The 23,265-nt window shown below is 41.7% G+C and overlaps 1 long non-coding RNA gene across 1 annotated transcript in view; it reads left to right on the top strand.

Annotated features, from left to right (window-relative positions):
- The window catches only part of LOC136833127 (uncharacterized), an 85,770-nt gene that overhangs the window by 12,340 nt on the left and 50,165 nt on the right, over positions 1-23,265 (top strand). Inside the window, exon 2 of the long non-coding RNA XR_010851367.1 lies at positions 22,012-22,096. This is a non-coding gene — a long non-coding RNA (uncharacterized lncRNA). The remainder of the gene's footprint in view (positions 1-22,011; positions 22,097-23,265) is intronic.

Here is a 23,265-nt window from a genome sequence, read left to right as displayed (position 1 = left end):
ATATATATATATATATATATATATATATATATATATATATATATATATATATATATATATATATATATATATATATATATATATATATATATATATATATATATATATATATATATATATATATATATATATATATATATATATATATATATATATATATATATATATATATATATATATATATATATATATATATATATATATATATATATATATATATATATATATATATATATATATATATATATATATATATATATATATATATATGTATGTATATATATATATATATATATATATATATATATATATATATATATATATATATATATATATATATATATATATATATATATATATATATATATATATATATATATATATTGTCAAAGATTTACATTCCTCCCTCCTAGTTAATCGCCATCTAGTTAATTTCTAGTGAAAATCCATAATCTCAGTTAACCTATAATCAAGCCAATATGGCAGAACAAAGATGTTTTCCACTTATATTGAACCCAGGATGCATGCCATCGTAGCCTTCAGGAAATGCCTGGCCCTACTACACAATAGATCCCCCTCTGTCAACCCCCCCTGCTACCAGCACACACCTAGATTTCCTCCCCTTTTGGGGTAATGTTTTCAAAGTAGGCTCAGGGAGGAAATAGACGTTAGAGCGTAAACCACTCGGGGGGAGCTAGCACCTTAAACCTTAGGCTCATTATCATTAAGACCCCTATTCCTTTGATCTTTTTACTGGCAAGGAATTTGCTTTCAGGTGAGGCTCATTGCTCTGATGCCCAATCCCACCGCTCCAGAAAACAATCAAGGAGACTCTGTCCAGCCACCAGTCCGGCCACATCTCCTGTCTCAGGTGGCGGCTCATACTTCATGTTCGTAAGCCCAAGATGTGGTATTTTGGAGCTCAAATATTCGTCTGAAATAGGTTAGCCGAGAGTGAATTTGGCGCCAGTCACCTGTCTCTCTACAATGACTTCCTTCCATTTCTCTCATTTAATTTCAAGCTTAAACCCTTCCTCTCCAAAGCTTCCCCCTTTGTGTGACGGTGAGCACGTGTTCCTTATTTTAAAAGCTCAATCCACTCATATTCCAAGACTGTGATTGAGTGATTTCTCATATTTATAATCTGGGCTACGTAATGTTTAGAATTTAAGAATGTGCATTTGTGTAATACTTTTATGGGGGATTTTCCTTTTTGCATTATTTGTGTGTGTGTGTTAACCTGGAACTGTATTCCAGAATCCCATTCTGGCCCAGCATCTGTCTATGCCAAGATAAACTGTGCATGGCTGCCTTGCATTGCCCAAGCTAAACTTGGATTTTTCGTCAGATAGCCAAACCCCTTACACTGCACCGATGATCAGCCCAACTGTATCATTGCTAACTGCCTGGCTTTTATTCCGTTACCTTGAGAAGGAATTTGTAACTGTTATTAGGGAGCATATCATATTAGCATTGTTGTGAGGGGATTTTTTGCCTTGTACACTATTTTCTTACCCCTTGTTTCTGTAAATAAGCCTCTGTTAATGTAAAAGAGATTCCTGATTCCAATTTTACAACCTTCTAAGCAGTAAAGTCATATAAAATATCCCAGGTAAGTGCAACCATCATCCTTTCTGTTTACAGTCTGGGGACCCATCTTCACTTAGGAAGTCGTAAAACGCAATTTCCATAAACTCCTGCAGTCTGTAATATATATATATATATATATATATATATTATATATATATAGCATATATATATATATATAGTCTATATATATATATATATATATATATATATATATATATATATATATATGTGTGTGTGTGTGTGTGTGTGTGTGTGTGTGTATAAATATTCTTCTTTTGACCTTATTAAATAAGTCCTACTGTATAGCAGGATCGGCCGATTGAGTCAGCTTTTTCCATCTATCTCTCTTTTTTGCAACTTCTTCCCCCAGTCCCACCTCACCCATATCCCTCCTCACCACATCCATCCATCCGATCCGCTGATGTCCCACACTCCTTCCCATCACTGGCATGTTCTTAGCTCTCTTGATTGCTTCCACCTCCTCTCTCCTTATTACATGGCCATAGTACCTCAGACGAGCTTCACAAGCCTTCTCCTTTAGATATACCACACATTATTCTTATATCTTAACCTTCCCTTCTTTCCAGTAGTGATATTTCAGCAATCCATCTCACCATCCTCATCTCTCTTCTTTCCAACAGTCCCTCCTCTTTCCTCTTAAGTGCCTAAGTTTCTGCCCCATAACTGATAACTGTCTTATAAATCTTCATTTTGAGCTTAATGGCATTTTCTTGTCTAAAACAACTCCAGTTACTTCTCTCCATTTTTGCCACTCTTCTTTCACTCTCTGTCTCACTGCTTTCTCAGTACCTCCCTCCTCTGTTATTGTTGATCCCAAGTAGTTAAACTCATTGTTCCATTTTAGCACTGTACCATCTTCCAGTTTAATGTTTATTTCTTTATGTCCTTCTTTACTACTAATCATTAGTTCTGTCTTTCCAATGTTCACTTTCAATCCTTTCTTTTCTAGGGCTCGTTTTAGCCCATCAGTTCCTGTAGTTCTTCATTGTGCCTTAATTCTGATGTCAAAGTGTCTATAATGATGAGGAACAAGAATGGACCCAGAGCTGATCCCTGATGGAGGCCAACTTCCACAGGGAATCCTTCAGTCTTCCCATATTTTGTCCAGTGCTTCTTGCCCCCTCATACATCATCGTCACTAACCTTACCAACTCTTTCTCAAATACCAGTAAACCACTCTACTTGGTACCCTGTCATATGCCTTTTCAAGATCCACAAAACACATGTAAACTTTCCTGTTTCCTTCTAAATAATTCTCTTGGACTTGCCTTGCTATAAAAATAGCAGCCAATGTGCTATTTCCTTTCATAAACCCAAATTGCTGCTCATGTATAGCTATCAACTCTCTCAACCTTCCTTCTACTCTTCTTTCTAGTATCTTGAATACAGTCTCCAAAAACTTTATTCCTCTGTAGTTCCCACAGTTTAACACATCTTTTTGTTTATACATATTAATCATCCAACTATCATTCCAGTCCCTTGGCATTTCCTCTACATCCCAGATCTTTTCCAAGCGTGTGCAGCCACTCTTTGCCTAGGTTTCCCAATGCTTTAATCATTTCTGTTGTTACCTCTGACTTTCCTGCAGCTTTATTTACTTTTCCTTTCTTTATGGCATTCTCGACTTCACTCTCTCTGATGTTTGCTATTGGTCCTTGTACTGGAGGAACATTTTCCAGTTCTTCACATCATTCTCAGTGTTTAATAGTTGTGAAAAATATTCTTTCCATCTTCTGACCTCTTCTTCCTCAGTGAAGATATTTCCATTTTCATCTTTAATAATTCCTACCTCTCCTACATCCTGCCTGTCTTTTTTCTTGCTTCTACAATTCTGTAGATTATCTTTTCTCCCTCTGGTGTTCCCATCACCTCATACCACTCTCTCTTGGCTTCTCCCTTAGCAATCGCTACCATTCTCTTTGTTTCCCTTTGTCCGTCTATAGTCCTCTCTCGTTTGGTAGCTGATATGTTCTTCCCATCCTCTTCTGGCTATACTCTTTTCCTTCACAGCTGTTTCAACCTCTTGATTCCACCACCATGTTTCTTTTTCATGTTGCTGCTTACCACTTGCCCTCCCACACAGCTCTGCTGCTGCTGGAGCCACAATCTCTGTCATATCATCCTGTATCTCTTCAGGGGATTCTAACATTACATTTACGTATCTATCTTCTCTGGCCCTTTCCACTTCTGAACTCTCTTGCCTTCTCCCCCTTCAGCTTCCAAGTTTCCAAGTTTTGATCCTCCTATTATATATTATATATATATATATATATATATATATATATATATATATATATATATATATATATATATATAAATATATAAATGTATACATAATATATATGGACTGTATATGTACACACATATATATGTATGTATGTATACATATATTTATATATGTGTATATATATGTATATATATATTATATGTGTATATATATACACATATATATATGTATATATATATATAAATAAATTATATATATATATATATATATATATATTGTTATATGTTTCCTGGTGCAGGTAATTCTTAAGTCTCCATATTCAGTATTTTACTCTACAATGGCCTTGAAAGATAACCAGGAACATATAAAACAAGAAAATAAAAGGAGTTATACAGGAGCTGAGGGCTTGTTCTCAAAGGGAAGTGCGTGAGACACGTGGATACAAAAATAGGTATATTTACATGACAAACAAGATCTAAAGGGAAATTGAACTGAAACACGTTAAATTGCTGCTGCAGAAGTCCTCCTGAAAGGGGTGGGGGGAAGCTTGGGAATGCCAGGAACACGGACCAAGGAGAATTCAGCTACGATCGTCCTTCTGAAATGATATGAGGACCTAGGTTACAATCTAAGGCTGGAATTTGGGGAATGAATTACTCGGGCGTGCGCTGAGGGCGCCAAGGACATCCCCGAGGCTTGTCTAGTGACTTGAGCAAGAAGGCAGTGAACACGTGGGCCGGGATAGAACCAAGAAGCTCAGGGAATACCAAGTTATAGGCCCAGAAGTTTAATAAATGCACAAGGGCGAACATAACATGACTAAGCAACTCTTTCTAGGTACTTTACCAAATCATAGGGGCATAAGGCTGACGTCGGCGTCCAGCGTCGTCTTCTGCCAGGGTTCACGTGTGTGCGTCGACAAAGGCCTCCCTCACCAAGGAACTGCTTTCAAGTCGTAGGTCGGGTGAGGAAAAGGGCGCCCTTGTGTTGATGAAAGGCTGCAGTTGAGTTTCCGCTCGCTTTGGGATTTGCAAATCCCCACTTGCACTGGATGCTGGCCACGTGGTTGGGGTACTAAGCAAAGGGCAGCTACTCCACGTGGCGTCGAAGGAAAGAGGGGGGGAGCTGAGGTCTGCACTCGTGACCTCCTTCCTTCCACTACTGGGCTGTGTGTGAGGGCGAGCTCCTGGCGCGATGGCCTTTTATTCCTTCTGGATGGGTGTAGGGGGGGCGATGGCCTGACCGGGTCACGCTTCTGTACCAAAGAAAAAGGCGCCAGTCAGTTACTGCCCTAGGCAAAGGATTATTTCTTTCGAGCGTCTCTCAGAATCCCCGAATGTACTGCTTCGAACTAAACCGAACGAGAATTCACTACTCGCAGGTTCAAATAGACAAAGGCCTATCTATCGGCCAAGCAAAGCAGAAAGGCGGGTGCTTTTATAGGGTATTTTGGCACTAATCTTTACAGCTCCCCCTGCAAGATAACATTCACACCTTCAAGCGGGTGCAAATGTCGATAACAGCAAAAATGAGCGAAGAAAACGTTCGACTTTACTCTATCTTCTGCTTTGCTACAACTGTTATTTTACTTTATTTACAAAACTCTGCTGCAATACTGATCAATAACAAACTGAAGGTTTACTTTAGGTGCAGAGTGCAATTTAGAACATACAATAAGAAAGTACCCTTACTTGCAAATTATTTATTGCGGAAATACTTCATAAGTGCTGATTCTACACACTCTTTACTCGCTTTACTGAGGGTGATAAGGCACTCAAAAAAATTAAACAAAGAACACTTCAAAGTCACAAAATAACAAAAAAAAATAAAAACATACAAGGCAGGATGTAAAATGAAAACAAATTTAAAACAACCAACTGCTAACTGCTATGCTGGAATAAATGGCAATACACCATTGGTTTTAAATGATATCCCCTTCACTAGAAATTGTAATAACAAAATTCAATGCCTCTTACCAATCGGTGGACAATGATTGTGTACAAACTCGATGAGTAACTAATACCTCCAGCGAGAACATTAAAATTGAGTGATGAGTCTGACAGCTCACTGAGTGAGCGAGGCAAAGAGATTATTCGCGAGCTTTAATTCGCTAAACTTAAACAACGCTAAATTTTTACTTCCATGGCCTACAACTCGGGTGTAAGTTATAAATAGATACTTGCTCGAAGTATGAATGGGAAAAATAAACAAATGCAGGGGAACTGGACAGGGATAGAATTCTCCACAAAATAACTCAATAAAATAAAAAAAAAGAAAACTAAACAAAATGACAAGTGAAGGATGTGACCTCTTACTGAGGGGCGGGACACGCCACTGTTATTAAAAGGGTAACGTTAAAACTCACAAGGGCAGGAGTCTTGTGACTCGAGATTTGTTAACAAATAGAAGAAAAAAAGATTAAATGAAAATGTAAATGATATATGCAGAAAACGAAGGATAACAGAGTGAGGTATTTATTGTTTATGTATTAATAGACGACGGTCAGAACTAACTCTCAGCCCAAGGACTGGAAAAGGAAACCCAAAGGGCACGACCCCTTTAGGAAGAGCTGACATGCCCGCCTTGTGCCAAGGTATGGGCGTAAGGGCGTGCCACTTCCCACTCTGTCTCTCTTACTGCTTCAAAGTTAAAATAGGAATGCATTTTAAAGGGGATGATATCCCATATGTTAACTGCCTCTTGCGGTGGTAATTAAGGGAAAGTATAAAGGAAGATTGACAGAGAAGGATGAGGGATAGAAATTCCAATGGAAAGGAAGAAGATAGCGGAAGGCCTTGACATCCTCTTCTGGATGAAAGGTGCCAAGACGTTCAAAAGATGAAGAGGTGGCCCTATGCCAAGTTTGCACAGGTGCCAGAAGAGCTCGGGAGCTCGTTGTGGACTACCTGCGAACGCCCACACCCGTGGTAATTCCGCCGCGAACCTCTCCTCCTTGGACCGTTGTCCTTGGCCGGGGAATCGGAGGGCCCGAGGCCGAAGGGCGGCAAGGGGTGCCATCTGGGTCAGCTGCTGCGACAACTGACACAGGAATTTTGTTCGCCAGCTTGGACATTAATCGGCGCAGCTCGCAGAATTCATTGGCCCAGGGAGGCATGGCAGAATCATGACTCGCGAAGGAATCTGCGGCTGGCGGCGAGAGAGAGGGGACGGCCAGAGGGGCGGGGTTGACTCGCATGCAGTGGTGACCAGCTCAGGCCCGTGTTGCGAATCCGTGCCTTTGGTTGAGCCTCCGCTGAGGTCAGGAGAACCCGTCTCTCTTGTTACCGACACTGGCAGCGGCAAGGGGAGGGTGTTTGGAGTTGGATCCCTTGGAGGGGGATCAGGGGCATGCTCTGGCACTGACACTGGCAGCGACGTGGTAGTGGTCTCGTCTGTCTGGACGGACGGAGATTGGCACTGCTCAGTGCGCCCAAGTGGCACTGGCAGAGGAGTTGATAGCCGAGATTCCCCTAAAGGGAGATCTGGCTGAGGCCTCGGCACTGGCACTGATGCCGTGCCGGGCACTGGACTCGGATTTGGAGGATTAGTTGGGGAATTTGGACTCCGGAATTGTCGTGGTTTGGAGGGGGACGTTAAGTCCTGGCCCAGGAGGACGTCATAGCCTCCTGGAATGTGTTTCGCTACGGCGAGACAAAGGGTCCTGGCTCTGTGGGTCCGGGTGACCCTCAGTTGGACCGTAGGGAGGATCATCTTAAATTCGTTGATGCCCTCAATTGTGACAAGTTTGCGTCAGTCTATGATAGCTCCATAGGGAACTTTGTCTTTCCTTATGAGGGAAATTTGCGCGCCAGAGTTGTCAAATGCCTTGACCTGGCGTGCTGAGTATCTACCTCGAGGAGGTGCCACATATATGGGACCCTCGGCAGGAGGGCCTAAGCACTCGGGATTCGTTACTGCCAGGGCGACGGCAGGATTACCGGACTTATTATTTCTATGGCATTTTGCCCATGAGGAAGAGTGGCCATAAACCTTGCACGCCGTGCAAAAGGTTTGGCTGAAATCTCTTCACATTGCCCCTGCAGAGGGCGAAGGCGACTTATTAGTGGGTTGTCCAGGAGAAAGAGGCTCTGGTGGTTTACTTTGGCATTGCTCTTTGGAATGCCCGATCTTTTTACAGAACCCGCACACAACGGGTTTCTGTGATTGCCCATTCTTCAGCGGAGGGGCACCCGAAAGGAAGGCGGGTGGAGTAATTTTGTGCTGCAGGGAGCTCTCCTGGGGGTGATGAGTATCCCAGGAGTTGGCGATGCGACAGCATTCCACCAACGTCGTAGGCTCCTTCTTGGCGACGTGCATGGCGAGGGCCGGAGGTGCGTAGAGTAGGAAGTGCTCTATTTTTATCCGTTCGATTGCCTCGTTGAGGGTCATAACCCCCACGGACTCGAACCATTTGGCACGGACACGCTCGGACTGGTAGGCCCAGTCTGCCCAGGTCTGATGGGCTTCCTTAACTTGCCCTCGCCAGTGCCTCCTCCAGCGTTCAGGGGTTATTTCGTACGCCTTGGCGATAGTCTGGCAGACGACATCCCAATTTTCCTGCTCCTCCGGCGGGAGAGCTTTGTAGGCAATAAGGGCCTTCCCTCCAAGGAACTTGCCCAACACCAGGGAGAGTTCGGCTGCACTCAGGGGGCAGGCCTTTAAGACTGTCTCGGCGCTGTCGAGCCACACCTCGGGCTCGGCCTCCGTCCATTTTGGCATGCAGGCGAGAGTCTGGCTGAAGGCGCTCATCCCCAGGGTGGCAGGGGAAGGCGAAGGGCCACGCCGTTGCAGCAGCGCGAGTTCATGGGCCCGCTGCTTGTCCCTTTCTTCCCTTTCCGCTTCTTGTTTCTCTTGAGCCTGTCTCTCTGCTTCTCATTCCTGTCTCGCTGCTTCTCATTCCTGTCTCTCTGCTTCTCGTTCCTGTCTCTCTGCTTCTTCTCGTCTCTCTTGAGCCTGTCTCTCTGCTTCTTCTCGTCTCTCCTGAGCCTGCCTCTCTGCCTGTATTGCGTCCATCCTCTCCTGTACCCAGTCTCTTAGTTCTCTCCCGGAAAGGCTGAGTTCCTTCCCGGAGGACATGAAGAACTTGAAATCCTCGCTATGCTGAGATCGTGTCGACATTTTGCAGGTGGGAGAGGACGCAAGTAACACACAGAATTAATTTTCCAGAGCTGTGGGAATTTGGAATTTTCCCCAAAGGACGTATGAATGATCTCCCGCCCTGGCACAGCGGGCTACAGTGGGGAATTAGAAATGGGAATTCTCCGGTCTCCTAAGTTACCGACAAAATGGGCTTATTGGGGATGATAATGAGCGAATATTTGGTCTCCCAAGGTACCGACAAACAGGCTGACTTGGGGACAAGACTGGAATGTATAGGTCTCCCGAATTACCGACGAAACGGGTTTATTGGGGACGATAATGGGTGAATATGTGGTCTCCCAAGGGGGACAAGACTGGAATGTATAGGTCTCCCGAATTACCGACAAGGCGGGCTTATTTGGGGACTAGATTGGAATATATAGGTCTCCCCAATTACCGACAAGGCGGGCTTATTTGGGGACTAGTTTGGAATATATGGGTCTCCCAAATTACCGACAAGACGGGCTTATTTGGGAACTATAATGAACGAATGTTTTGGTCTCCCAAGTTACTGACGACGCGGGTTGATTTGGGGACGGTAAGGAGCAAATGATGGGTCTCCCAAGGTGCCGACAAACGGGCTGAATTTGGGACAAGACTGGAATATATAGGTCTCCCGAATTACCGACAAAACGGGTTTATTGGGGACGATATTGAAAATGAATTGGTCTCACCAAATTACCGACGAAGCGGGTTTATTGGGGACTAGAATGGAATATATAGGCTCCCTAGAATTCCCGCACAGACAAGGTCTGATTAGTGAGAGCGCTAGTTTTACTAACTTATGGGAGAAGTGTTATTCTCAAGGGCAATTAGGTGGGTGGCAATCCCAAATTCATAACAGATAGGCAACACACACAGCTGTAGTAAAAGCACAAACAAAACACAAAAAAAAACAGAACAATACAGAACATATAATGTCAGACCCCAATAATGCAAAACAATTTGGTGGGACGAGCCGAGGGAGAGTGAAGAAAATCAAACAAACAAATTTTTACACATTCCTAACTGGGCTACGAATGCCGGTCAAGGTCGTTTTCCTTCCCGTTCTGTTTATCTCATAGGCCACTGGGATAGTTGTCTGCGACGAATGAATGAATGAAGTTAATGTTGGTAAACAGACCCGGGACTTCCCCGAACTGAGGGAACGAGACAACGGTTGTTGACCTTTTAAGTCCTTCGCGTTAGCCTAGCATAATATATGATTTCGCCCTATTTCTAAACGAGAGAGAGAGAGTAAAATGAGTCAGCGATGCTAGTCTGACTTTCGAACACGTGTTTGCAGTCGATTTCTTGTGCCTATTTAAGGATTCGATTTCGAAATCACAGGTTTTCACAGGAGGAATACGCGCACTATTCGTTTAATGGGTTAGCACCTAAATAGCCTACTTGAATGGCATGCAAGCCGCATGCAAAGGCTTTCAAAAGCTAAATTTTGGCGATCCTCTCTCTCGTTTTCCTCTGACATGCACCCTACTATAAAAAAAATTCCTAGGTTTAGTCATGTTTGCTAAAGTGTACTACGCTAAATAAACAGTTTACTTACAGAATTTCCTTGGCCTGTTGCGCTGGCTTTTCAAAGGTTCGTAATCTGTCTCGTATCCAGCTTAGCTGAGCTAATTGCTGATTTCACAAATTGCAACACAAACAACAATGGGGGAGAGGGGGGATGCAATCATTACGAGAATCACTGGCCAAGGTCGCCATTATTATATGTTTCCTGGTGCAGGTAATTCTTAAGTCTCCATATTCAGTATTTTACTCTACAATGGCCTTGAAAGATAACCAGGAACATATAAAACAAGAAAATAAAAGGAGTTATACAGGAGCTGAGGGCTTGTTCTCAAAGGGAAGTGCGTGAGACACGTGGATACAAAAATAGGTATATTTACATGACAAACAAGATCAAAAGGGAAATTGAACTGAAACATGTTAAATTGTTGCTGCAGAAGTCCTCCCGAAAGGGGGGGGGGGAAGCTTGGGAATGCCAGGAACACGGACCAAGGAGAATTCTGCTACAATCGTCTTTCTGAAATGATATGAGGACCTAGGTTACAATCTAAGGCTGGAATTTGGGGAATGAATTACTCGGGTGTGTGCTGAGGGCGCCAAGGACATCCCCGAGGCTTGTTTAGTGACTTGAGCAAGAAGGCAGTGAACAAAAGGGCCGGGATAGAACCAAGAAGCTCAGGGAATACCAAGTTATAGGCTCAGAAGTTTAATAAATGCACAAGGGCGAACATAACGTGACTAAGCAACTCTTTCTAGGTACTTGACCAAATCGTAGGGGCATAAGGCTGACGTCGGCATCCAGCGTCGTCTTCTGCCAGGGTTCACGTGTGTGCGTCGACAAAGGCCTCCCTCACCAAGGAACTGCTTTCAAGTTGTAGGTCGGGTGAGGAAAAGGGCGCCCTTGTGATGATGAAAGGCTGCAGTTGAGTTTCCGCTCGCTTTGGGATTTGCAAATCCCCACTTGCACTGGATGCTGGCCACGTGGTTGGGGTACTAAGCAAAGGGCAGCTACTCCATGTGGCGCCGAGGGAAAGGGGGGAGCGAGGTCTGCACTCGTGACCTCCTACCTTCCACTACTGGGCTGTGTGAGGGCGAGCTCCTGGCGCGATGGCCTTTTATTCCTTCTGGATGGGTGTAGGGGGGCGATGGCCTGACCGGGTCACGCTTCTGTACCAAAGAAAAAGGCGCCAGCCAGTTACTGCCCTAGGCAAAGGATTATTTCTTTTGAGCGTCTCTCAGAACTCCCGAATGTACTGCTTCGAACTAACCCGAACGAGAATTCACTACTCGCAGGTTCAAATAGACAAAGGCCTATCTATCGGCCAAGCAAAGCAGAAAGGCGGGCGCTTTTATAGCATAGTTTGCTTTGCTAATCTTTACAAGCACTTTATAATATATATATATAAAATATATAAATATATGTATACATAATATATATGTATATATACACACATATGTATACATATATATATATATATATATATATATATATATATATATATATATATATATATATATATATATATATATATATATATATATATATATATATATATATATATATATATATATATGTGTGTGTGTGTGTGTGTGTGTGTGTGTGTGTGTGTGTGTACATACATATATACATATATATATATATATATATATATATATATATATATATATATATATATATATATATATATATATATATATATATATATATATATATATATATATATATATATATATATATATATATATATATATATATATATATATATATATATATATATATATGTGTGTGTGTGTGTGTGTGTATATATGTGTGTGTGTGTGTGTGTGTGTGTATACACATATACATTATATATATATATATATATTTTATATATATATATATATATATATATATATATATATATATATATATATATATATATATATATCAGATACCCTCCCATTGTTTTCAAAGGGAAAAAATTGATTTTTTGACTGCTTGACACCTTAACTGGTATTTCCTGAGACAAAATGACTCCGGTAAAACTGACGGGCTTCAGTAAGCGACCTTTTGTTTACAAATTCCGACGCCTTCGAGTGTGATTTTCTGACATTCAGTGCTATTTTTCTCGAGTCCCATGGCTCCAGGCAAACAACTGGAAAGAGATACGATTGTTGCTATCATAACCCTTTACAAAGAGGGGCTAAGATCTGGGCTCATAGCCGAAAACTTAGATAGAAAGCAAAGAGTAGTTCAGAGGTGGTTGGCGAGATATCGTGAAAATGGGGAGTCGTGTATTCCAACAGTTCTCCCTAGGTTTGGGCGTTCCAGGAAAATTTCTGAGAGAGTTTCTCGCAAAACAGAGCGTGTATTGGAAAAAGAGCCCTCCCTTAAAGCTCGCAAAGTGAAAGAAGAGTATCCAGACGATCTCCAGGATGTCTCTGTGAGGTGCACAAGCGATCATTTGGCAAATATCGCAGCTTTCGTGCCAAGGTTAAGCCAATATTGAGTATTCGAAACATTATAGATAGGAAGGCATTTTCACAGAAATACGAATAAAAAAATCAATGTTTTCCTTTGAAAACAATGGGAGGGGATCTTTAAGAAATAGCGGTAAGTTCGTGCATGTCTCGTCACCCTGTACGAACTTTCTACTTCTATTGTATATTATATATATATATATATATATATATATATATATATATATATATATATATATATATATAAATATAATATATATATAATATATATACAAACATTTATAATGAGCAAGGGACAAGAATGCCCGAATACAGACATCATGGATTATGAAAACAGGAATGAACATGTAATCAAATGACTATTACGAGATTTATGTCTGCCTTCCCATTTGATGAATATAGGAATATATAATATATAATCAAATATATATATATATATATATATCCTATATATATATATATATATGTATATATATATATATATATATATATATATATATATATATATATATATATATATATATATATATATATATATATATATATATATATATATATATATATATATATTATATATATATATATATATATGTATGTGTGTGTGTGTGTGTGTGTGTGTGTGTGTGTGTGTGTGTGTGTGTATGTATTGTAATGTGCAATTGTTATTTACAAGTGCACATGAAAGTTCCATGAATTTAAAACTAAGTAGACTTTAAAACCAAGTAAAATACGGTGAGTTGAGGCAGACCACCCATTAGAGGAGCAGGGAGTCTTGAACATTCCTGTAAACTAGCGTCCGCTAAAACCCTTGCAGTCTCACTGAAGAACTCTCCGCCATTCTCTCTACCTCAATGTCTCGCTATTTTCTGACTGTAATTTCCCCAGGGTACTGTTGTTCATCTCCATATTCCAGCACCTATATTTGTAGATCAACAAGATGGGGGACAAAAAAGCTGGCAAGTAATGAACTTTGCCCAAGCCTGAACCAAGGCTGGAAAGTTGGGCAATGAAGGCTGTATAAGGGAGAGGTCAAGGATTAGGCGAGTTAGTTCGTAACCAGCCAGACTCAGAAGCAGAATCCTTACAGGTCGCTCTCTCGACCACCCTCCCCTTTCCTAGTCCATCTTTGTCGTGCTACCACAGTCCCAAGTGTATGTGGTGCTGCTTGCCCGTCATCACAGGTAAAGGTTCCCTGGTTGTGTTAAAGGTCTGGCTTCGTTGTCTGAGGGGAGTAGGTTGCGAGACTACCTCACTAATAACATCAGCTGATGCAATGAGAGGGGAAGGGTGAGGGAAACCAGGAGGTACTATTCCCAGCTCCTTACAGGCATTCAGCGATATGTAGAAGTTCTTGGCTGTCGGCACAAAGTAAACCTCCTGCTTCGTGCGTCTCCCACCTATTTTCAATGGTGCATGCCGTTGATCCGAGGCATCTCACTTGGAGATTAGCTACGTCCCTCAGACCTGTTTGGGGTTACAACTCCAGGGGTTTTACGTGCAGGCTTGAAAGAATTGTGGGTCCGGCAACGCAGATCTGTGCTCCTGTATCTGCTACAACGAGTGTAGACACCGACCTCCCGTTCCCATGGGAAACACAAACCTTGACTGTAGGGTGGGAGGAAAGGTGTGTGTCTGCATCAATCACTGAACTCGAGGTGAGCGGCTCCTGCAACATTTCTGGAAGTGCCCTACCTTTTGGCACCCGTGGCACGTCATACCTTTTGCTGGGCACGATGCTCGACCAGGCGAATGACGTCCCCCGCAGTTCCCGCAATGCTTTGCACTCGAGTTACCGCGCAACACCGTGACGTCTGGCTCTACAAAATCACTGCCTGTGACATCATCACTCGATGCACCAGCTGACTCCCTCGCACCGCGTGGGACGCTTTCAACGTCTTGGCGAGCAGCTTCAAAAGTACAACACAAAGCCTGAAGGGCATCGACACTTTTAAACGTATCACATGCCTGAAACACATGCCTTGTCAATACAGGATCACTGAGACCTACCATTATTTTCCGTAATAGCATATATTCAGCCAAGCATTCCCTGCATTTGGGACACTGAAAATCACAGTCGGTGGCCTTTGGGTACACCTTGAGAAATATTCACTCACTGACTCTTCGCACCCTTGTGCGAGGGCAGAGAATTCAGACCATTGCACTGCCTGATTTGACGACCCTAACACTTATATTCCTGACGGCATCCAGAGCCGTGTCTGGAGTAAGGGCATTCCATTTGGCATCTGAGTACCGAGCGTCCAGTGCACGTTGCAGCGCCGGCACACAGTTGAGTCTAATGTGCAGGACAACATTCTGCAGCGGGAACTTGTTGAGGTGGATCCAACATGTCATCGAACGTCTCCAGGACCTGAACGCTGCTGAGGACATCACGACATCACAGAAACAGGGACTTTGCCGGCATGTGATCCAGAACTGGGAAGGGCATCCTGAAGGGAACGGATGGTGCGTTGCTGGTCTGCAATTATCATCTGTGCTTGCGTCATGGCCCGTGACAAGGCCCTTGGCATTGCAGGAGAGGCATGCCTCGGCGTGGCCTGGGGTGGTCGACGTATCAGGGGCATGACATGGTTCTTATCCTACTCACTGCGCCATGTTGGGTTTGTAATGAGACGACATCTTGGTGACAAGTTTATTGTGAGAGACCAGAGAGCCGACTGACTCGGAAACATGTTGCCGGTCCATGCTCGGCAGTGCATTACAGGAACATATCGTACACTAAGCAAACCCAAATCTCCAAACTGCCTTGCAAACTAAAAAAAGTAATTTTTGTATTGAGAACTAACTGGGGAAGGGCGTGAGAAACTCAGCCTCTATGTAAATTTCTCACCATGTTCCCCCTTTTGGTGCATCTGTTTATCTTTTTTAAAGACCTGATGACTGCTTGAATTACCTCTTTTTAGACAAAAGACGAATGGAGACGAAAGCCTGCTGAAAATCTTCCAAAAAGGTTGAGTCCTCAATAAAAACTGGTGAACATGAGTTGCCAGAAGTCACCAGGATTTGGAAGATTCCAGCATAGAAAACTAGGTGACTGAACTGCCATCTTGCGATTGCAGTGACCTCTGGAAGGAACAAGAAAATAAGCCCCCGAGGTCATATAAGGTGAAAGGCAGCGGACCTTGGCTTCAGAACCCTGCCAGTAGCAGACCGACACACATCCCCTTTTATGCTCCTTATTGAGCTGACCCCACCATGTGGTCACCTTTCGACCAGCCACTCACATTACCTGCTCATTCCCATTTAAACTCATCCCTCCATTCATGCCCAGTAATTTTGATTAAAATATTTTTTCAAATTTTATTTACAGTCGAGTTTGATGGCATATCGAAGTTTACGAGAATGGCATGTTGCTGATGCACAATAATTTTTAGTCAGTAGCGGCTTGAACATTGTTTTCTCAGCTTCAGCTACAGTTTGCAGCTCACATTTAGCAGTATATTTCCTTGCTGATCTTTTCTCCATAGCAAATAAGGGTATAATGTAAAAATATGTAAGTCCTGTTCTACTTAACTTCATTTGTTTAGGGGTATGGAGTGTGTCGGGGGCGGGCGTGTTAGAGGTCTCTCTTGAGCTTTTTACCAAAAAGAAGGATTTTTCACTCTTGGTGATTATACCTCACATAGAAGGCAATGTATTAATAGAGTCTCTACGTAATACCTGGCGCGGAAGCTGGTTAGTGTTGTGTAATTGCAGATATATTAATCTTATGTTCTGCCCCAATCAGTGCCTCCAGAATTTTTCAAGTTTCAACTTCTTGAAGCCTGTTGGCCCTGGGAAATGGGTAATAGAGTGCTATGTATGTGTTAGTGCTTGGCCTTCCCTTTACCACAAAAATGTCATCTAACCAACCTCCAACCATCGTGCCAGTGACCCTGGCACTAACGATACCTGTGCCCCACACACAAGCTCTGTACTTGTGAACAATTGTCTTTACTTTATCCAATACCAATCGAACCATTCTGATGTCAATTCTACTATACAGTCTGTTAGTGCAGCAATCTCCGACGAGGAAATTGACTCTGCATATACAAAATGCCAAGACCTGATGCCAGATACCATTCTCCAGGAGTGACCCACAAAAAGCCTATCCTCCCTCAAGAAAGTATCATATACCACTAAGTGGCTAAGGACCTGCTCGGTGGAAATCTATGCTGATGACCCTTACAATCTGCCTCCAAAGGGGCCTGCTGATCTAAGCCTACCTGTAGTGTACCATACGGCAGAAAATGCCTAAAAAAAAATCCCTCTCAAAAAAAATTGACAAAACTTCAGAAAAAAATTGAGGAAGCACAAGACAAATTTTGACATATCTGGGATGTGATCAAAGGATTACAGGAATCACTCGACAGTCTTAAAACTGTGGAAACAAATAATAATCTTTCACGGATCTGGGATGCAATCAGAGAAGTGCAGGAATCATTAGACAATCGCACAGCAAGCCACCAGACTCCTTTGAATGAGGCATCCATTATTTCCTCGCCTCCCAAAAACATGAGAGAAGTGAGGGTGTGACGCGAAGTCGAGATGGCCATACCCTCCCATGAGGGAACTGCCCTCTCCCCCTCGGATGAAGTGCCCACATCACCTGTAGACCTATCAGAGAGGACTGACGAACCCCCAACCTCCCCTCCCTTCCCAGTGCCGCTTGTGGAAGATAGATCTTCAGCTACGATCACCAGCCCTCATGAGTCTTCTGACCCTATCTCTCCCCCCCAACCTCCTGTCATGGATGAGGATGTGATTGATCATGAGGGGACTGGGGGCTGGCAGACACAGACAAGTAGAAAAAAGAAAAGAATGTCTCAAGTGTCCGCTGAACCAAAGCCCAGCATTTGTGAATCACCTCGCCCGAAACCTGAGACGAGATGTCATGTGATTCACAATTTACGGTCATCGGTGAAGCTAGACGCCATAGTAGAGACAGTCAAGTTTCTCACGGGCTCCGACCTTCTTATCTCCCACGAACTCCCATGCAAAATTAAACATAAACTGGCCTAAAGGAGTACCTGCCTATTTCACCACCTCGATGTTCTTAAAGGCGAGAATTTCGGTCCTAACATAAAAGTCTCAAGATACAACCTAATCCGGGACCAACCTCCCCCAGGGGAACGTACCGACACCCGAAGTAGGGGTTCAGGCGCAGGCTCGCCTTCTACCACAAGTGCCAGCCATCCTTCCAAGCCGAGTGAATGCCCACCCCAGCTGGCCAATCCCCCATCCACCCAAATGATCAACTCCTTCATTTCCCATCTTTATGAGCTGCCATGGATACACTAGATATAATCTCTTGGAATATTTTTGGCCTCAAGCGGAACATTCCTCCCTTAAACATGTTCTGCAAAAACTTCAAAGGCATCATTGCATTGCAAGAAATGCTCCTCTGGCCTCACGACCTTGCCATCTGCGATTCAGTGCATGAATACTTCAGAGCTTTCTCGACCTCATCGATGCAAGTTACAGATCACATCGTAGCTGGTTGCCTGAAATGGGGCCTTTCTTTCCTGTGGCACAAATCACTAGACAATATGGTGAATGTGTTGACCTATATGAGTGATAGATTGGTGGGGCTTCAAGTGACAGTAGGGGACTCTAAGATCCTAATAATTAATGTTTATATGCCCTGGGAAAAGAACGATAATTTTGATCAATACTGCATGATCCTTGCTGAGTTACCCAGCATTATTCACGATTCTACTGCTGATCATATTTGTATAATTGGGGACCTTAATTCTCATCCCACAAAACAGTTCTATAATGAACTTACTCGCCTCTGTCAAAATCACCCTCTCCGAATTAGCGATGTAATGCTCCTCCCTCCCTCCTCCTATACCTATGTACAGAACAGAACGGACACAGTTACAACCTCCTGGCTGGACCACTACGTCACATCCCCTCAACTTCATGATTCTGTTGTGACCTGCAACATTTGCTACGATCTTGCAATGGGCTATGATCACATCCCCTTACAGGTGTCATTCAGTACCCCATCCCTCCCTACTGTGAACCCCCTAACTGATCACCCACCTCCTGTTAACTGGGATTTTAAAAACCAACAGAAAACCAGATCCTTTAGGGAAACCACAGAAGCCAGGCTGCGGTCAATAGCCCAACCGGCAGATGCCTTACTGTGCACTACTAACCCAAAATGTAGAAACGATCATCACAGGAGAGATCTGCAAGAACTCTATTCAAATATAATTTCCGCTACACTCGCCTCCGGCAGGGATGCCTTTAGATCTCGTCAAGGCAACTCTCGTATTGTACCTGGATGGAATGACTTGGTTAAAGATCTTTAAACACATTCACGAGAAATGTTTCTACTGTGGAGGCAAAATGGTAGCCCGAGGGAAGGACACTTTGCACTGCTAATGAGGCAGGCGAGAGCACAGTTCAAACTTGCCCTTAAGCATTGCAGACTGAATGAAAAGCAACTAAGAGCTGATGCAGTGTCTAGAAAATTAGAATCTGGTGAATTCCGCCGTCTTTGGAAGGACATTCAATCCCTAAATCCCAAAACTAAAAAGCTATCACAGAGAGTACGAGAAACCGTTGGTGACGAGGCTATCGCAAGAATGTGGGGCGATCATTTCACTACTATCCTGAATTGCATAAACGATCAAGACTCCCGAAGGGATGTAAATAACCTCCTTACTGATAATATTCGGTTTCATTTCGCCGGTCGTATTACGCCAGGTAACATCAAAGATGCCATAAACAACCTACCTCATAGGTAGGTGGTCTGCCTGCTGAAGCTTTCAAATTCTGCCATCCGATATTTTACATTTTGCTAGCTGCTCTGTTCAATGCGTGCATAATTCACCAGTTTCTCCCAGACTCCCTACTCTTAGTTCACTCAATACCATTAATAAAAAAACAAGCTAAAGGATGCAGCTGACCCTGGCAATTATCGCCCGATTGCAATTACTACAATTGCATAGAAGATACTTGAATCGGTTCTTCTAGTGAGACTTCTCCCCTTTCTATACACTACTGACAACCAGACAACTAATTCGGCTTTAAAGCAAACCACTCAACCGACACCTGCATTAACATCCTGAAAGAATTGCTGAACTATTACCTATCATCAGCCTCTCCTGTTTTCCTACGTTTTTTAGATGTGAGAAAAGCATTTGACAGAGTAAACTACCTGAAGCTCTTCCTGAAGCTGCACCAACGAGGCACACCTCTATATCTGATTGGCATTTTATGTTGTTGGTTCTCCAAACAGCAACTCTGTGTCAAATTGGGTAACGTACTGTCGTACACCTTCGGCTCCCTAAACGGGCTCTGGCAAGGGGACATTCTGTCTCCATACCTGTTTAACACGTACTCAGATGCCCTGAATGTCAAACTGAACTCACTCCCAAACGGATGCACTGTCAACAAAACAACAATAAACAACCTCTGTTACGCTGATGAAATGGTTCTGATTTCCCCACCAGTGCAAGGACTCCAGCGACTTATCGACACCTGCCGCCAGTATTTAGAGGAAATTGATATCCTATACAACGAAACCAAGACCCAATGTATGTCGCTGCTCCCGAGATCGCTTAAGCATATTGCAGAACCACTAATTTTCCTCGGAAATCATCGTCTGGAATTCGTGCATGAATTTCTGTATTTGGGACACATTATCACGGACGACCTAAAAGATACGGCAGACATAGAACAGAGGCGTCGTAAACTATATGCAACTTGCAACATGTTTGCAAGGAGGTTTTCCTTCTGTCGCCAGAAACGAAACTGCTGCTCTTCTACTCATACTGCTACAGTATATATGGGTGTTCCCTTTGGACGAACTATACCCGAGAGACCATGAGACGTATCACTGTTGTTCACAATGACATTCTGAGACGACTTATAAACACTCCTCGCTATCACTCAGGCACGCAGATAGATGTTCATAGAAAACCGCCTGGATAATTTGAAAATCATTGTGAGGCGAACAATGTCCAGTCTGATCACCCGTCTGAGAAACAGCAGCAATTCGCTCATACAGAGCATCCTAAGCAGTGAGGCAAGAAGATCTAAATTGTGGGGAAGATGGAATAATGAGGCGTCTGTTCCATGAACGACTTATTCTCTATTTTTACAATTATGAAGTGTCATCTCCAGAATCTGTCATTATTATTATTATTATTATTATTATTATTATTATTATTATTATTATTATTATTATTATTATTATTATTATTATTTCTCCGTTTCTTGTTATTATTGGTATTTTTACTTTTTGATATTACTGTGATTAATATCATTGTAGAGTTTTTGCAATTTTCAATTTTCATATTTAGCCTTCTGGACCTGACTTCTGTAACCACCTAAGGTCCCCAGCTGGAAATTAATCGTCTGCAAACTGTATTTTTGATTGTTATAATTTTAATATTTTTTACTATTATTTTCCATATAATTACTGTCATTACCATTATTATGAATTCTATTTTTTTTTACTTCTTCAGCAACTGTGTGGATCCTGCCGATTATTATTTTTATCATGTTATTTTATGTATCTAGATTGTGTATATTGTATTTGTATATCCCATGTATATGACCCTGAGCTGCAATAAAGGACATTATTATTATTATTATTATTATTATTATTATTATTATTATTATTATTCTGTTGTGGTTAAAAGTTGGTAACGAAATATGGCAGACTAAGTTAAAATGCCATTTTGTCCTGTGAAAATGAGATTCCCTAAGTTCTTCAAATGTGTGGGACCAGCACTTTTAGTTTGCTGTGAATGAGCAGCTCGAAATCCTTATTAATGAGCGATTTAGCCATTTTCGTGAATAATCTGCTGGGTTATATATAAAAGAATAAAACGTATAGCAGCACCTGACTGATAGAAATATTTAAAATATAACATTAAATTAATATTTCATAATAGTCACAGTAATAGTAAAATTTAAAATAATTTAACTGGTCATGTTAATTTGAATTAAATGTTTTGCTTACATGTTACAGCAAGTTGGTAATATTTTGTAATAATCTCACCTTGGTAACAATCGCTTAATCATACGTTCTATTTCGTCACCAGATACAGTGAGCAAAACATCTACATGGAGTCGAGGAGCGGTCGTGTTACGTGTAACTCTTGGGCATGGATTCACCTCATGGTACAGGTAAGTAACTATGATAGACAGCAGGTTCACTAGCAAGAAATATTTAGAAATACTGGAGGAGGTGATGCTTCCAACAATGTCCATATGCCCTCTTATACCCAGAGCGCTTGTATATATGCATGACAAATGTACTGTTCACCAAAGCAATGCTGTAATTGGTGGTTTTAAGAACAGAGATATCAACGTCCTGCCATGGCCCAGTAAGGCTTGTGACCTTCACCCAATGGAAAACATGTGGGCATACATTGAGAATGTCTGGGATCCACAAGAGCAGCAGACACCATTGCAGCTTATGCAACATGCTGAAGCAGAATGGGGAGTTCTGCGATGGAGGCCTGAAATGGTTTACAACCATGTTGCATCTGGGCCCAAAAGGCTTCAGAGTGTAATTGATAATCATGAGGGTTGGACCAAGAACTGATTTGTATAGTCATTTCCATTTGGTTTCAAATAATTTACATTGTCTCTGCCGCATTAACGGCATTTTCATGAGTTTTTATTGTTTTTACACTGCATATATATATATATATATGTATGTATATATATATATATATATATATATATATATATATATATATATATATATATATATATTTTATATATAATGCTGTTTTAGGATCAGGATCTATCTATTAAAACTTTGCAGGCAAGATTAAGGTTTGAGATTAGATACAGACAGATCTAAATCTATATCTTTCACAACATCAGCAGCTTCTTTATATATATATATATATATATATATATATATATATATATATATATATATATATATATATATATATATATATATATATATATATATATATAAAAAGCTGCTAATGTTGTGAAAGATATTGATTTAGATCTATGTCTGTATCTAATCTCAAACCTTAATCTGTTTTAATAGATAGATCCTAATTCTAAAACAGCATTATCGTTCATTGAAAAGGTTTCCTCTGAAACTAAATCGACAAAAAATCCTATTGCTGGTAAGTTGAGCCTTGGATTCGTATTGGAGCAACTGCTTTTTTTAGTATTCAATAGGAACGCCGCGTATAAATTTCCAATACGGACAACAAAGAGCTGTGTGTGAATACACATAATCCAAAATTAATTACTCATCAAAAAAGTACACATATTGCCCACTACACCGTTCGCTCTTCATAATCCCTCTTTGCCAGTTGTTGCGT

The sequence above is a fragment of the Macrobrachium rosenbergii genome, chromosome 51, assembly GCF_040412425.1.
Source record: "Macrobrachium rosenbergii isolate ZJJX-2024 chromosome 51, ASM4041242v1, whole genome shotgun sequence".
In the NCBI taxonomy this organism is placed as follows: Eukaryota; Metazoa; Arthropoda; class Malacostraca; order Decapoda; family Palaemonidae; genus Macrobrachium; species Macrobrachium rosenbergii.
This window is presented reverse-complemented; position numbering and strand designations above follow the sequence as displayed.